Below are 5,551 nucleotides of genomic sequence, written 5' to 3'. Positions count from 1 at the left end.
AACATGTGTATTGCACAGGGATATGCAAAACATGTGTATTGCACGTGAATATGCAAAACACCTATTCATCACAAGTGTATATGCAAAATATGTTTATTTTACATGAGTATGCAAAACATTTTTATTGAAATGAATGTGCAAAACAAGTTTATTGCACGTGAATGTGCAAAACATGTTTATTTCGCATAATTATGCAAAACGTGTGTACTGCACGAGGATATGAAAAACCAACATATTGCTTGTGTATATTAAAAAAAAATATTTTACATGAATATGCAAAACATGTTTATTGCACGTGGATATGCAAAACATGTTTATTTCTCATGAATATGCAAAGCATGTGTATTGCAAAGGGATATGCAAAATATGTTTATTGCACGCGAATATGCAAAACACGCGTGTATTGCACGTGAATATGCAAAACATGTTTATTCCGCATGAATATGCAAAACATGTGTATTGCAAGGGATATGCAAAATATGCATTTCGCACAATGATATGCAAAACATATTTACTTCACGTGGATATGCAAAACATGTTTATATCGCATGAATATGCAAAACATGTGTATTGCACAAGGATATGCAAAACATGTTATTGCACGTGAATATGCAAAACATGTTTATTTCGCATGAATACGCAAAACACATTTATTGCACGTGAATACGCAAAACACGCGTGTATTGCACGTGAATATGTAAACATGTTTATTTCGCGTGAATACACAAAACGTGTGTATTGCAGAAGGATATTGCATGCTTACCTTAGCTAAAACTAATTATTACTCAAATCTCATCCGCATTAATAAAAACGATCCAAAATTTTTGTTTAGTACAGTAGCATCGCTAACCCAACAAGGGACTCCTTCCAGTAGCTCCACCCATTCGGCAGATGACTTTATGAAGTTCTTTAATAAGAAAATTGAACTTATTAGAAAGGAGATTAAAGACAATGCGTCCCAGCTACAACGGGGTTATCGTAACACAGATACGATTGTATATACGGCGGATACTGCAAATATCCAAAATAGTTTCTCTCGTTTTGATGAAATAACATTGGAAGGATTGTCACAACGTGTAAATGGAATAAAACAAACAAAATGTTTACTTGACCCACTTCCTGGGAAACTTATCAAGGAGCTTTTTGTATTATTAGGTCCATCAGTGCTAAATATTATAAACTTATCACTTTCCTCGGGCATTGTTCCCGTTGCATTCAAAAAAGCGGTTATTCATCCTCTCCTTAAAAGACCTAACCTCGATCCTGACCTCATGGTAAACTACCGACCGGTGTCTCACCTTCCCTTTATTTCGAAAATCGTCGAAAAAATTGTTGCAGAGCAGCTAAATGAGCACTTAGCGTTTAACAATCTATGTGAAACCTTTCAATCCGGTTTCAGGGCAAATCGCTCGACTGAGACAGCCCTCGCAAAATTGACTAATGATCTATTGCTAACGATGGACTCTGATGCGTCATCTATGTTGCTGCTCCTCGATCTTAGCGCTGCTTTCGATACCGTCGATCATAATATTTTATTAGAGCGTATCAAAATACGAATTGGTATGTCAGACTCAGCCCTGTCATGGTTTAACTCTTATCTTACTGATAGGATGCAGTGCGTCTCTTATAACAGTGTGACCTCGGACTATGTTAAGGTAACGTGTGGAGTTCCCCAGGGTTCGGTCCTTGGCCCTGTACTCTTCAGCATCTACATGCTGCCGCTAGGTGACGTCATACGCAAATACGGTATTAGCTTTCACTGTTATGCTGATGACACCCAACTCTACATGCCCCTAAAGCTGACCAACACGCCGGACTGTAGTCAGTTGGAAGCGTGTCTTAATGAAATTAAACAATGGATGTCCGCTAACTTTTTGCAACTTAATGCCAAAAAAACGGAAATGCTGATTATCGGTCCTGCTAGACACCGACCTCTATTTAATAATACAACTTTAACATTTGACAACCAAATAATAAAACAAGGTGACTCTGTAAAAAATCTGGGTATTATCTTCGACCCAACTCTCTCCTTTGAGTCACACATTAAAAGCGTTACTAAAACGGCCGTGTTTCATCTCCGTAATATCGCTAAAATTCGCTCCATTTTGTCCACTAAAGACGCCGAGATCATTATCCATGCGTTTGTTACGTCTCGTCTCGATTACTGTAACGTATTATTTTCGGGTCTCCCCATGTCTAGCATTAAAAGATTACAGTTGGTACAAAATGCGGCTGCTAGACTTTTGACAAGAACAAGAAAGTTTGATCATATTACGCCTGTACTGGCTCACCTGCACTGGCTTCCTGTGCACTTAAGATGTGACTTTAAGGTTTTACTACTTACGTATAAAATACTACACGGTCTAGCTCCAGCCTATCTTGCCGATTGTATTGTACCGTATGTCCCGGCAAGAAATCTGCGTTCAAAAGACTCCGGCTTATTAGTGATTCCTAGAGCTCAAAAAAAGTCTGCGGGCTATAGAGCGTTTTCCGTTCGGGCTCCAGTACTCTGGAATGCCCTCCCGGTAACAGTTCGAGATGCTACCTCAGTAGAAGCATTTAAGTCTCATCTTAAAACTCATCTGTATACTCTAGCCTTTAAATAGACCTCCTTTTTAGACCAGTTGATCTGCCGCTTCTTTTCTTTCTCCTATGTCCCCCCCTCCCTTGTGGAGGGGGTCCGGTCCGATGACCATGGATGAAGTACTGACTGTCCAGAGTCGAGACCCAGGATGGACCGCTCGTCGGGACCCAGGATGGACCGCTCGCCTGTATCGGTTGGGGACATCTCTACGCTGCTGATCCGCTTGAGATGGTTTCCTGTGGACGGGACTCTCACTGCTGTCTTGGAGCCACTATGGATTGAACTTTCACAGTATCATGTTAGACCCGCTCGACATCCATTGCTTTCGGTCCCCTAGAGGGGGGGGGTTGCCCACATCTGAGGTCCTCTCCAAGGTTTCTCATAGTCAGCATTGTCACTGGCGTCCCACTGAATGTGAATTCTCCCTGCACACTGGGTGTGAGTTTTCCTTGCCCTTTTGTGGGTTCTTCCGAGGATGTTGTAGTCGTAATGATTTGTGCAGTCTTTTGAGACATTTGTGATCTGGGGCTATATAAATAAACATTGATTGATATGCAAAACATGTTTATTGCACGTGAATATGCAAAACACGCGTGTATTGCACGTGAGTATGCAAAATCTGTTTATTTCGCATGAATATGCAAAACGTGTGTATTGCACAGGGATATGCAAAACCTGTTTATTGCACGTCAATATGCAAAACATGCTTTTTGCACAATGATATGCAAACATATTTACTGCAGGTGGATATGCAAAACATGTTTATTTCTCATGAATAAGCAAAACATGTTTATTTCTCATGAATAAGCAAAACATACTTTTTGAACAATGATATGCAAAACACGCGTGTATTGCACGTGGATATGCAAAACATGTTTATTTCTCATGAATCTGAAAAACATGCGTTTTGCATAATGATATGCAAACATATTTACTGCACGTGGATATGCAAAACATGTTTATTTCTCATGAATATGCAAAACATTATTTTTGCACAAGGATATGCAAAACGTGTTTACTGCACGTGGATATGCAAAACATGTTTATTTCACATGAATACGCAAAACATGTTTACTGCACATGGATATGAATAACAAACATATTACTTGTGTATATTAAAAAAAATATTTTACATGAATATGCAAAACATGTTTATTGCACGTGGATATGCAAAACATGTTTATTTCTCATGAATATGCAAAGCATGTGTATTGCACAGGGATATGCAAAATATGTTTATTGCACGCGAATATGCAAAACACGCGTGTATTGCACGTGAATATGCAAAACATGTTTATTCCGCATGAATATGCAAAACATGTGTATTGCAAGGGATATGCCGAATATGCATTTCGCACAATGATATGCAAAACATATTTACTTCACGTGGATATGCAAAACATGTTTATATCGCATGAATATGCAAAACATGTGTATTGCACAAGGATATGCAAAACATGTTTATTGCACGTGAATATGCAAAACATGTTTATTTCGCATGAATACGCAAAACACATTTATTGCACGTGAATACGCAAAACACGCGTGTATTGCACGTGAATATGTAAACATGTTTATTTCGCGTGAATACACAAAACGTGTGTATTGCAGAAGGATATGCAAAATATGTTTATTTCGCATGAATATGCAAAACGTGTGTATTGCACAGGGATATGCAAAACCTGTTTATTGCACGTGAATATGCAAAACATGCTTTTTGCACAATGATATGCAAACATATTTACTGCACGTGGATATGCAAAACATGTTTATTTCTCATGAATAAGCAAAACATGTTTATTTCTCATGAATAAGCAAAACATGTTTATTTCTCATGAATATGCAAAGCATGTGTATTGCACAGGGATATGCAAAATATGTTTATTGCACGTGAATATGTAAAACACGCGTGTATTGCACGTGAATATGCAAAACATGTTTATTTCGCATGAATATGCAAAACATGTGTATTGCACAGGGATATGCAAAATATGCTTTTTGCACAAGGATATGCGAAACATGTTTATTGCACGTGAATATGCAAAACATGTTTATTTCGCATGAATACGCAAAACGTGTATTGCACAGGGACATGCAAAACACATTTATTGCACATGAATATGCAAAACACGCGTGTATTGCACGTGAATATGTAAACTTGTTTATTTCGCGTTAATACGCAAAACGTGTGTATTGATGAAGGATATGCAAAACATGTCTATTGCACGTGATTATGCAAAACACGCGTGAATTGCACGTGAATATACGAAACATGTTTATTTCACATGAATATGCAAAACATGTGTATTGCACAGGGATATGCAAAACATGTGTATTGCACGTGAATATGCAAAACACGCGTGTATTGCACGTGAATATGCAAAACACCTATTCATCACAAGTGTATATGCAAAATATGTTTATTTTACATGAGTATGCAAAACATTTTTATTGAAATGAATGTGCAAAACAAGTTTATTGCACGTGAATGTGCAAAACATGTTTATTTCGCATAAATATGCAAAACGTGTGTACTGCACGAGGATATGCAAAACATGTTGATTTTACACAAGTATGCAAAACACGTCTGGTGAGTGTGAATATCCAAACACCTTTATTTCACGTGAATATGCAAAATACACGTTTATTGCACCTGAATATGCAAAACACGTTAATTTCATGTGAATATGCACATGTGTATTTCACATGAAGATGCAAACCACACATTTAGTGAAAATGAATGTGCACAAAACATGTTTATTCTCCTCAAAAAACCCTCCGTAGAAGGAAAAAAAAAGGAAGACGGAATGACGGACAGAAATACCCATTTTTTTTATAAATATTTATCTGTTTTTATATATATTTATGGTGACGAATCATTAAGATGATCAGTGTTTCCCCAAAGATAAATATGTTTTTTTAATAATAACATAGAGTTAAAGGTAAATTGAGCAAATTGGCTATTTC

The sequence above is a fragment of the Nerophis ophidion genome, linkage group LG19 (assembly GCF_033978795.1).
Source record: "Nerophis ophidion isolate RoL-2023_Sa linkage group LG19, RoL_Noph_v1.0, whole genome shotgun sequence".
Taxonomy (NCBI): Eukaryota; Metazoa; Chordata; class Actinopteri; order Syngnathiformes; family Syngnathidae; genus Nerophis; species Nerophis ophidion.
This window is presented reverse-complemented; position numbering follows the sequence as displayed.